General features: G+C 43.0%; 1 long non-coding RNA gene and 1 other non-coding gene across 5 annotated transcripts in view; both read left to right on the plus strand.

The window, feature by feature from the left end:
• Window positions 1-4573: 4573 nt before the first annotated feature.
• The window catches only part of LOC139036046 (uncharacterized), a 31031-nt gene continuing 23651 nt past the window's right edge, over window positions 4574-11953 (plus strand). For 3 of the 4 annotated variants that reach the window (XR_011488752.1, XR_011488754.1, XR_011488751.1), the window contains exons 1-2: window positions 4574-4663; window positions 11485-11723. This is a non-coding gene — a long non-coding RNA (uncharacterized lncRNA). Of the gene's footprint in view, window positions 4664-4732; window positions 4887-11484; window positions 11724-11953 lie in introns of those variants that run through there. The other variant, XR_011488753.1, reaches the window with a different exon arrangement.
• On the plus strand, window positions 5892-6023 carry LOC139036124 (small nucleolar RNA SNORA61). The gene has a single exon (XR_011488862.1). It is a non-coding gene; the product is annotated as a small nucleolar RNA SNORA61 (small nucleolar RNA).

Genomic DNA, 11953 nt, shown 5'->3' on the forward strand with positions numbered 1-11953 from the left:
TTTTAGAAATTATGGAATATTTAAAACACAGAAAATTACAGGTATTGTAAAAATCTAAGAGATTTTGGCATACTACTTCTTTTCATTGTTTTTTGCACCAAAAATTACAGAAAAACCAGTGTCTGAAATGCTTTTCAAAAAGTAATTACTCTAAAAAGCAATTACTAGAATACAATTTTTGGATGATGACATATTTCAAAAATTGAAGATAATATGTACATACAGTCAGTCGGGAATATTGAATCTTTGAAAGCAGAAAGGTAACAAAATATGTATTCCATTTGCGTAAAAAAATTTTTTTTAAGAATATTGCTTCCTATAGTATAGTTTGTGTGGGTGTGCATGCTCAGACCTGTTCGACTTTTTTCAACCCTCTGGACTGTTGCCAGCCAGGCTCCTCTGTCCATTGGATTCTCCAGGCAAAAATACTGGAGTGAATTGCCATTTCCTTCTCCAGGGGATTTTCCCAACCCAGGGATCAAATCCGAGTCTCTTTTTGTCTCCTTCATTGGCAGGCACATTCTTTACCACTGAGCCACCTGGGAAGCCCAGTCTGGGTGGGTAGGTGTGTGCTATCTTGATCCAGTTTGGAGGTCCTAGCTAGAAGCTAGTCAGTTCCTCTTCTTAAACGGCGGATTAAGTCCATATCACCAAACACCACTCTTATCAGGCCCTCACACTCTGGGACCAACATATGCTCACCCTAATTGCCCTGGGACCAGATATCAGAGGAGGGACAGTCCCTGTGCCTAAGAACCTGCTGAAATTATTCAAATTAGCCAACCCCACACCCGTTTGCTCTCTTTCCTTCCTGCAAAACCACAATAAAAGTCCTTGCCCACACTTCCCCTTTGCTCTTCAGTGTGACTGACCTAGTGTTTCCCCTAAGTAGCCCTGGGTGGCATGCTATGCTCTCCCCCAGGAGCTGTGAGTACAAAACACTCTAAAATTCTTTCCGGTTTTTCTCTCTTGATCTGCATCTGACTTGGTGATACCCGAGCCGAGATAATATGGCTAAAACAATTCCTTCCCACTGCAGCTTCTAGTTCAAAACTATCATGACTGGATAAGTGGAAAGCAGCCTGGCAGTAAGTTCCCTGCATCCATACTAGCTGCTTCCGGGGTGCAGACTCCTGTCTCTGGTTCTTCATAGCAGAGTTTGTGCTCCCCATGGGCCAATGAGCCAGGAGGCCAGGGTTGGCCAGCGATTTTTGAGCCTCAATTCATCAATTCATATGGCAAAGAAATGACAAGACAGAAGTGTGGGCCCAGGCCATACGGGTTGCAGTCCTCCTTTTGAGAGCTCACTACATGCTAAGAATTTTCTTTCTCTTAAAAAAAAAAAATTATTTACTTGGCTGCCCTCGATCTTAGCTGTGGCGTGTGGAATCTAGTTTCCTGACCAGGGATGGAATCTGGGCCCCCTGCATTGGGAGAGTGCAAAGCCTAAGCCACTGGACCACCAGGAATGTCCCTAAGCATTTTCATTACCTATGTTTTTGTCAGAAGTTCTCTATCACTTGGGATTTATTAAGCAGCAATGTGTCCTAACATTTTCATTTTGACCATTTCATTTATTAAAAATAAGTTCCCAGTTTTATCCTGGAAAATTAGAATAAATTTGAGATCTTTATCCTCATAATAGGAGTGCTTAACAATGTTGACTTTGAAAGTTTCTGAACTACAACAGACAAAAAAGGGGGATTAGAGTTTATAAGTTAAGAGTCAGTTAAAGCGGTTTGGTGTATAGGTGGTAATGAGAGACAGAGGTGGGGCAAAAAAAAAAAAAAAAAAGAGAAGGAAAGGATAGGACTTATTCCTCTTATGTATAAGGAGAAACCAAAACTTTTCTGCATCGCAGATAGCCTCACATCAGGAATCATTAAAGCTACCTAAACTCTTGCTCTTGTCAGAGCATCCCAAGAGGCAGGCCACGTGGGGTGCTATAAAGAAACCAGGGGGGTGACTTTATGCTGTAGCAACCTTCTAAGCAAAACATTGCCCAGAATTCCCTGGAAAAGTTATGACCAACCTAGACAGCACATTAAAAAGCAGAGACATTACTTTGTCAACAAAGTTCTGTCTAGTTAAGGCTATGGTTTTTCCAGTAGTCATGTATGTATGTGAGAGTTGGACTATAAAGAGAGTTGAGCACCAAAGAACTGATGCTTTTGAACTGTGGTGTTGGAGAAGACTCTTGAGAGTCCCTTGGACTGCAAGGAGATCCAACCAGTCCATCCTAAAGGAGATCAGTCCTGAGTGTTCACTGGAAGGACTGATGTTGAAGCTGAAACTGTGATACTTTGGCCACCTGATGTGAAGAGCTGACTCATTTGAAAAGACCCTGATGCTGGGAAAGATTGAGTGCAGGAGGAGTAGGGGATGACAGAGGATGAGATGGTTGGATGGCATCACTGACTCACTGACAATGGACATGAGTTTGAGTAAACACTGGGAGCTGGTGATGAACAGGGAGGCCTGGCTTGCTGCAGTCCATGGGGTCGCAAAGAGTCAGACCGCAACTGAGCAACTGAACTGAACTGGGTAACTAAGGACTCCCCAGATGGCACAGTGCTAAAGAATCTGCCTGTCAACACAGGAGACATGGGTTCAATTCTTGGCTCAGGAAGATTTCCTGGAGGAGGAAATGGTAATCCACTCCAGTATTCCTGCTGGGAAAACCCTATGGACAGAGGAGCCTGGCAGGCTGCGGACCACGGGGTTACAAAAAGTCAGACATGACTGAGGGACTGAGCACATGGGGTACTAAGATTCCCACATGCCACAGAACAGCTGAGCTTATGTGCCACAATCAGAGAGCCTCTTGCTGGAACTAATACTAAACACAGTCAAATAAATACTAAAAAAAAAAAAAAAGTTGCAAAGATAGTACAGGGAGTTCCTGTATACCCTGCATTATGTCTGCTGTTATTTAATGTCTATATGACCATGCCATATTTGTCAAAACTAAGACATTCACACTGACATGATACTCTTAAACTACAGACTTTAATCTGATTTTACCATTTATGTCCTTCCACTGTTTTAGAATCCAAACTACAATCCCATATTGCATTTAGCATACAAGTTTTTTATATACCAAGATGTTACTTCATTTTACTATTCACAATGTTTTTGATTTCTCTTTAGAACAAAGGCTGTAAGGTTTTGTATGGTTATATAATTCATAAATGTAATTATCCATATCCATAAATGTATGGTTATGTATAGTTCATAAATGTGATGCCCACAACTACCAAAACGCAGTTATGGTCAAACAGTGTAGGGCTAACTGCTGTAGCCAGGGAGATCTGACACTATGGGGAACCCTTGGGTATCTTAGGAAGTGAATGTTAAAAGGGGCATACTGGGACTTACTAAAAGGCCAGTGGTTAGGACTTCATCTTCCAAAGCAGGGGGTGCCAGTTGGATCCTCTCTCGGGGAGCTAAGAATCCCACATGCTTCTTAGTCAAAAAACCAAAGCATACAACAGTAACAGTAGAGATTTTTTAAATAGTCCACATTAAAAGAAAAAAATCTTTTAAAAAATAAAAAGGGCTTATTGTAGTGTTTGGGCTTGTGTAGGTGATTTGGGGGAGGGCCCAAGGAAATGGTGATTTGTTTGTTATCTGGAAAGCAGGAGGAATGGAGCAGGACTAGAGCTGTCATTAGAAAAGCAAGTCACTCATGTTAGCTAGAGAAGGGATGTTTGGTCTTTTTGTGTTTGCAGTGTCTGTTTACTGTTCATGCACACTTAGATTTCTTCACCTTCTTTCTCGTTAGATACCTCATCTGACATCAAAATTCCACGATGTCGCTTATGTTCATTAGGGCATTCAGGCCAGCTACCAACGATGGTTGCCGGGGCTTCTTTACTTTTTAGCGCTAAATCTTAACATAATTAAGATGAAAAACGGAATTCGCTCAGCAGCTTCTGCAACAGAATATGACAACGCTTGGTCCCTGACACTACTAATTCTGACTTTGTACAGGTGCTTAACAAATAACTCGTTACCAAGGGCTGGAAAGTTCAATGTGTCTAGAGCAGAAACAGCTGGCCTGGACGTAGCAGGAAGCCAAACAATGGCCTAGACCATGTTTCTTCCAGAAGTGATGGGCTCCACGGTGACTCCCTCTGCCCCAGCGCCTTTATTTCTCAGGACAGGCCTGAAGAAAAAGCCCTGCCCTCTGAAGGAACCAGTTAAGAGAGCCAGTCGATGTCACGTAAATGCTCACAGTGGAGACCGTAGAAAGCACACCTTGCGGCTGCGGTCGCTCAATCCGCCTTCATCGGTCTCCGGTGTTCCTGATTCCCTCCTTCCTTCTTGCCAGGAAATGACTCTCATTTCCTTCTACCACGCTAGTCTTCAGTCTCGACATTCTTTGAGCTCACTGGGAGACCCTCCGAGTCAGTGCCACTGAAGCCTCTTCTTTCCCAAGGGTTCGCCCACGTCCCGCAGCTCCCCTCGGTGCAGTGGGTCGCTAGGCATGCCCCGTCCCCGCCCTTGCGCCTGGGTGGCCAAGCCCGGGGTACGCTCCGTGTGCGTCACAATGGCGCCCTGGTGGCCCCGCCCCCGGACGCCAGTCTCGGAGACCTCGCCCCCGCGCGGTCTTTCCCGCTTGCTTTTAGAAGTAGGATTGCGCCAAGTCTTCCTGGAGAAGGTGGGATTTGACGAGAATCCGGAAGCGGGGCGGGGGCGCGGGCTCTTGGGCTGTTGTTCCCGGATGCTCGGGTACATGACCGATAGGGGGCAGGGCACACCGAGAGCCGAAGGGCTCTAGGAGGTACTGCGTGGGCGAGGGTGGCGGGAGTTGTTTGACTGCGGTCCTCAGCGCTTCTGACCACGCCCCTCCGTGGCCCGCCCCAGGGATTTCCATGGCGATGGTAAACAAGCCTCCCTTGACTTAACTAAACTTCACAGTCCCCAGCGTTTCGTTCTCCTCAGGGTGCTCAGGGAATAGGAACTGCCGAGGTGTGGGATATGAAGAGCGGGAACGTGGACACGACTCGGAGCCTTAAGCGAAGGGTGGGGCGGGCGGCCTGTTCGAGACCCGCACCCTCGGAACCGACTGGGACCTGGAACCCCTGGGGTTAGAGACTGTGGGTCTGTGATTTGGGAAAGGGGGTAGTCGTTGAAGAGGTAGCCAAGAGTAATCTTGGTTCCAATGGAGGAGTCGCCAGCCCACCTGGGGAGACGGAGTCAAGGGGGCCAGAAAGGGTCGTGTTTGGGGAGAATACCTTTTTTAGGGCAGAGATTTAGGGGAGTCGTTGACTGGTTCAAATCCTAGGACCCAAGGGTACGAGAGGTTTGCGCTAGCCTGTAGGGATCAGGTGTGTAGACGTGGTTGGGAAAAAGCTCTTGTTACTTTATTTTATATCTTAAAGCAGTACAGTTTACTCAAGGTTTTGCTACACTCAACTTTTCTCCTACCCATTTCCTGTTCCCTGAGGAGATATTTTCAAACCTTTGAGTTTTCTTCCCCATGTTTTATTCCTTTTGTAGCTGCATCTCTTTGTGTACTTGCTTTATCAGCTTCGCTAAATTTGCTTACTTAAGTTTGAAATATTTCCTGATTGATTTCCTTTGCGTCCTGGTCACACTTTGCTGCAGCATGTGTGTAGGCAGCTGTTTGCTTTTCTTTCTTTTTTTTACACGTATCCTTGACTATATTTTGCACTGGTTCCATTTTTGACGGCTCATCTTGGAGTGAGTTTGAATTCAGCAGATTGTGGGAGTGGGTCCAAGGCTCTCATGCTTTTATTATCAAGATTTGCGTGTAGTTTATTTTTTCCCTACTTTAAAAATATGACATGTAAGAGATCTTTTGTAAAACATATTTCAAAGATGTAAAGAATACTACTCAATCCAAATCTTAAGAAATAGAACTCAACCTGGTTCTCTTTCTCATCAGATCTGAGTACTGGTCTTGGTGGTCATAAAGGTAGATAGTAGCAGTAATGAAGCTCTCCTCACAGTGCTTGGAGTCTGCTGTATGGCGTGTGGGCTTCTTTCAAACAAGGTTAAATTCTCTTAGAACTTGTTTCCTCCTCCCCTGTAAAGTGGCATAATCTCAAGTTTAAAAGTGAACTTGCCCAGTTATGTCCGACTCTTTGCGATCCCAAGGGCTGTAGCTGACCAGGCTACTCTGTCCAGGGGATTTTCCAGGCAAGAGTACTGGAGTGGGTTGCCATTTTCTTCTCCAGGGAATCTTCCCAACCCAGGGATGGAACCTGGGTATCCCTGGTTGCAGTCAGGCAGAGGCTTTACTGTCTGGGCCACCAAGGAAGCCCAACAATAGGTGAAGCTTTGTTGTTGTTCAGTTGCTCAGTCATGTTCTCTTTGTGACCCCATGGACTGCAGCATGCCAGGCTTCCCTGTCCATCGCCATCTCCCATCTCATTTCCATTGAGTTGGTGATGCCATCCAACCATCTCATCCTCTGCTGTCCCCTTCTCCTTCCTTCTATCTTTCACAGTATCAGGATCTTTTCTAATGAGTCAGCTCTTCCCATTAGGTGGCTGAAGTATTGGAGCTTCAGTTTCAGCATCAGTCCTTCTAATGAATATTTAGGATTGATTTCCTTTAGGATTGACTGGTTTGATCTCTTTGCAGCCCAAGGGACTCAAGAGTCTTCTCCAACACCACAGTTCAAAAGCATCAATTCTTTGGTGCTTAGCCTTCTTTATAGTCCAACTCTCACATCCATACATGACTACTGGAAAAACCATATCTTTGATTATATGGACCTTTGTTGGCAACGTAATGTCTCTGCTTTTTAATATGCTCTCTAGGTTTGCCATAGCCTCTATTCCAAGGAGCAAGCGTCTTTTAATTTTGTGGCTGCAGTTACCACCTGCAGTGATTTTTTAGCCCAAGAAAATGAAGTCTCTCCCTGTTTCCATTGTTTCCCCATCTATTTGCCATGAAGTGATGGGACCAGATGCCATGATCTTAGTTTTCTGAATGTTGAGTTTTAAGCCAGATTTTTCACTCTCCTCTTTCACTTTCGTCAAGAGACTCTTTAGTTCCTTTTAGCTTTCTGCCATAAGGGTGGTGTCATCTGCATAATTGAGGTTATTGCTATTTCTCCCCACAATCTAGATTCCAGCTTGTTGATACAGTGATTGCTGACTAATATTTCTTTATTTGGGAGAGATTTCTCATTGTCTTTCTTGCCTCTTGATTGAGAGTGATCCTTTATTCTAAGATATGTTACCAGTAAAACTGTATTTGTCTGTTATTGTGGGTCTACAGAGGATCTTCTATAGGAAGAGGAGAACTAAGAGATAATGGATTCTTTTTTTTTTTTTCCCCTGTCCCCCGAGATAATGGATTCTTTTAGGTGAAAACCTTGACCTTTGATGTTTTGTTTGTTAATGTTGGTACCTGGCATATCAGTAACCAGCAAAAGATGCCTGGATGTAGAAAAGAAAGAACAAGAACTCCACGTTTATCTTAAGACAGTTTGTGTGATTCCAGTCTTCCCAGCTCCCCCATCACTATCTTGAATTTTATGTTTGTCAATTGCTTGCTTTTCTTTATTTGACTAAAATTGTATCCCATAGAAAAATGTATTTTTAATAGTTTTGCATGTCTTTGGATTCTATATATGTTGTTTTCATACTCCATTTTCTTCAGTGCCTTTCTTTGGTTAATCAGCCTTGTCTATTGTCTTCACAGGATTATGAAGACCAAGCATAAAGCTATAGTATTTTTTTGCTTTTTTATAGCATTCCATTTAATAAGTGGGCAACAACTTATTTCCCCACTATTCTGTTAAAGGAGTTATAGATTGTTTTCAGCTTTCTGTATTATAAACAGTGATACTTTGAATTAGTACCTATTTTCTGGTCTGGGGCAATGTTTTCCTCCTCTTCCATTTTCTGAGAGAGATTGTTTAAACTTGGTTTTAATTCTTCTCTAAATATCTGATACAGCTTTTCCAGTGAAACCATCTGGTCTGGAGATTTGGGGGAAAGTTTTAAAATTATGAGTTCATTTTTTTAATAGTTACAGAACTGTTCAAATTAGTTCATACTAGAGGATCTGTGGTAGTAACTTTTTGAGGAATTGGATCTAAGTTGATAAATTTATGTGAGTAGAGTTCTTTATAGTTTTCTCATAAAACAACCTTTGAGGTTGTTTTGCCAAAATTGGAATACTTTCAGTCATTGTTTCTTCGAATACTTTCCAGGCTCACACTCTTTCTCTTTCCCTTCTGAGACTCCCATGATGTGATTATTAGATCTTTTGTTATATTCCCATAGGTTCTGGAGGCATTTTCCGGTGTTTGATGCTCTGTTTTCATTCTTGTTCAGATTGGATAACTTACTTTGTTCTTTATTCACGTTTTCTGACTTTTCCCTATCTATATGGTCCATTCTGCTTTTGAGCCCATCTAGTGAGTTTTTAATTTTGGTAGTTATGTTTTTCAGTTCTAGAATTCTCCTTGGTTCTATAAATCTTCTGTTTCTTTGCTAAGTTGTACTTTCCCACTTATTTGAAACATGTTCATAATTGCTCATTGAAGCATTTTTGTGATGGCTGCTTTAAATTCCTTTCAGATATTCCAAATACTGGTGTTTCTGTCTTTAGTTTTTTTTTTTTTTTTCCCTGGCCGCGCCATGGGGCTTGTGGGATCTTAGTTCCCTGAGCAGGAATCAGACCCAAGCCCTTGGCAGTGAAAATGTGGAGTCCTAAGCACTGGACCACCAGGGAATTTCTTCTGGTTTTCTTTTCTTATTTAAGTGGGAATTTTCCTGATATTGGTATGATGAATTTTTTTTTTTTTTTAATCCTGGATATTTTCGTCATATTCTTGAGACTCTGGTTGTTACCCAAATCTCTTTTTAGCAGGTTTTCTCTGACACCATACTGGCTAAGGAAAGGGAGATGCTACCTCATTACTGCCAGGTAGGGTGGAAGTCCAGGTTGCCCACTCGACTTCTGTTGACTAACTGGGGCTGGGGAATGGGAGAGGTACCTCGTTCTAGTGGACTGGGGTGGCTGTCCGGTTCCCTACTGGACCTTCAGTGACAGCGGCTTGGAGAATGAGATGTGTGTGTTGCAGCCTGGTGAGGGGAAGTCTAAGCTTCCTGTTAGGCCTTGACTGATATGGGTGGCGGTGGTAGCACACTTATTTTCTGTGGAGTTTGGTTGAAGTAGGGTGGCTATTGCCCAGAAGTTTTGTCTTGCAAGGCTGCCCCTTGCTTTATCCTTTGGCTCAGAAGAGCAAGCTTCTGTTATAAGCCACTGACATTTTCAGATGGCTGGCTTCTCAGACACCCTACATAGAATATATGAGGCAAAAAGAAAATCCAGGAACCCTATGTCATGTCATTTCTTGAGTCCCAAGATAATTTCTTGGTCTAGTTTCTCTTCATCTTTCAGTTTTGTTAAGTTTATCTCTATAATTTCAGTGTGTTTAGCTGTATTTAATGGGAGGAATATGAAGCCTATCCTTTTTATCTTATCCTGAACTGGAAGCTTTGCCTTTATTTTTGAAAGGTATCTTTGCTCTCTCTGAAATTATTTGACAGTTTTTTCTTTTAGGACTTTAAAAGATGTCATTCCACAGTGTTCTCTTTTGTATTGTCTTCTGTGAGAAATCTGATGTTATCCTTATATATGTTCTTTATTTAACATGTCTTTTTCTGGGTGATTTAAGACTAAATATACTTGATCTTAGCCAAAAGGCTGAGAAATGATTAAGATTTTTAAAAAAATAACTTGTTTTGAGCAATTTGATTCTGATGTTATTTGGTGTCATTTCCTTTATGTTTCTTTAGGGTTCATTGAGTTTCTTGGAACTATAGATTTATAGTTTTTTCTTTTTAAGTGTGGAAAGTTTTAGGTCATCATTTTGTTACTGAACAAAGTTGGTGTGTCTGATGGACACTGAGGCCAAACAAACCAAAATGGTGGAGTTTGGAGCAGAGAAAGTTTTATTGCAGGGCAAAGCAAAGAGAACTTGTGACTCATGCTCAAAATCCCCTAATTCCTCCATTGTTTTGGTGGAGAAGATTTTCTTAAATTTGTTTATTTTTATTTATTAAAAATTTTCACTGTACTAGGTATCTGTTGCTGCTCAGGCTTTCTCTAACTGTGGTGAGCGGTGGCTACTTTTCGTTGTGTTGTGTGTGGGGGCTTCTTATTGTAGTGGCCTCTCTCGTTGTGGAGCACAGGCTCTAGTTGTGTGGGCTTTAATAGCTGTGGTGTGTGGGCTCAGTAGTTGTGGCTGGAGGGCTCTAGAGCTCTGGCTCAGTAGTTGCAGTACACAGGCTTAGTTGCTCCATGGCATGTTGCTTCCCAGACCTGGGGTCAAATCCATGTCCCCTCACTGGCAGGTGGATTCTTAACCACTAGACCACCAGGGAAGCCTGAGAAGTTTTTATAGGCTAAATTTGAGATGAAGGCTTCAGGGTGTTTGACTTCCTTTTGATAGGTTGGTGGTGAGCTAGTGTAACCAAAATTCAGCCCCTGTACATTGGTACCAAATTGCATCTTGGAGATGGAGTTGTGGGTGAAGTGTGAATAGCTATGGACTTCCCATGTGGCCCTAGTGGTAAAGAATCCACGTGCTAACGCAGGAACCACAGGAGATGCGATTGCGATGCCTGGGTTGGGAAGATCCCCTCGAGGAGGGCATGGTAATCCATTCCAGTATTCTTGCCTGAAAAATCCCATGTACAGAGGAGCCTTGCAGGCCGTAGTCCAGTGGGTCACAAAGAGTTAGACATGACTGAGCACACATACATGCAGACATAAATAGCTTTGTTGTTTTGCCAGGCAAAGGGGGCCACAGTAGGCAAATGCCCTTCAAACTGTGTCCCAACCTAGAGGAGGTAGTGAGGAACTTTTATAGTAATGATCAACGTGTGGACATTCTGATTGTTTATTGGTGAGGTGAGTGGGAGTCAGCGTCAATCTTCTGGTCTGGGATCTACATGCTTGAGGGCAGCATGTGGACTCAAACTAAAATACCCGGCCAGTACCCTGCTTGGGACTCGAACCCCCCCAGGCAAAACCCATAGTCTTCCAACTGAGATCACAGACTTGGTTTTAGGACCTAATGAAGCTAAGGTTCTTGATGTCTCATCACAGAAAAAATTCAGTGAGAGACATAGTGATAGGTAAGAAGTGGATTTATTCAGAGAGAAACACACTCCACAGACAGAGTGTGGGTCACTGCAGAGGGTGAGTGCAGTGGCCTCGAAATGTGTGGTTAGCTTTTATGTCCTGGGTAATTTCATAAGCTAATGAGTGGGAGAATTCCCAGCTCTTTTTGGGAAGGAGTGAAGATTTCCAGGAATTGGGCTGCTGCCCACTTTTTGGTCTTTTGACAGCTGACCTTGGAACTGTCATGGTGCCTTGGTGTGTCGTTTAGCTTGCTGATTGAGGATCGTGGTCTAGTCATCAAAGTTGGCTTGTCTGCCATCTTGAATTCATTTGATTCTAATCAGTTTATGTTGTATTCTCTAGGTTCTGTCATTCTTTCAAAGGTTGTGCCCTGCCCCCTTCCCTCCTGTTTCATAGCTGCTGAGCCCACTTGCTGCAGCTGCTGAAGCCTGTGTGCCTAGAGCCTGTGCTCTGCAACGAGAGAAGCCACTGCAATGAGAAACCCGTGCACTGCAACTGGAGAATAGCCCCCACTTGCTGCAACTACAGAAAGCCTACATGCAGCAACAAAGACTCACCACAGCCAAAAAATAAATAAATGAGTAAGTTGTTTTTTTTTTTAAAAGCAATTTAATGAAGAATCAGCAGACTCGTAGAAGACATATTCTCATTTTAGGTCTAGGACAGATCTCAATGCATGAATGGAGTTTGGGATTATCTACCAGGAGTAGAGACAATACCAGGTAGATCTTTAGCCAGTCATGACTAAATAAGTGGTTTTTGACAGATTTATCCTTTAGACCATTTGGCCTTTGTAGACATTTTGATTGTC

The sequence above is a fragment of the Odocoileus virginianus genome, chromosome 7, assembly GCF_023699985.2.
Source record: "Odocoileus virginianus isolate 20LAN1187 ecotype Illinois chromosome 7, Ovbor_1.2, whole genome shotgun sequence".
Lineage (NCBI taxonomy): Eukaryota > Metazoa > Chordata > Mammalia > Artiodactyla > Cervidae > Odocoileus > Odocoileus virginianus.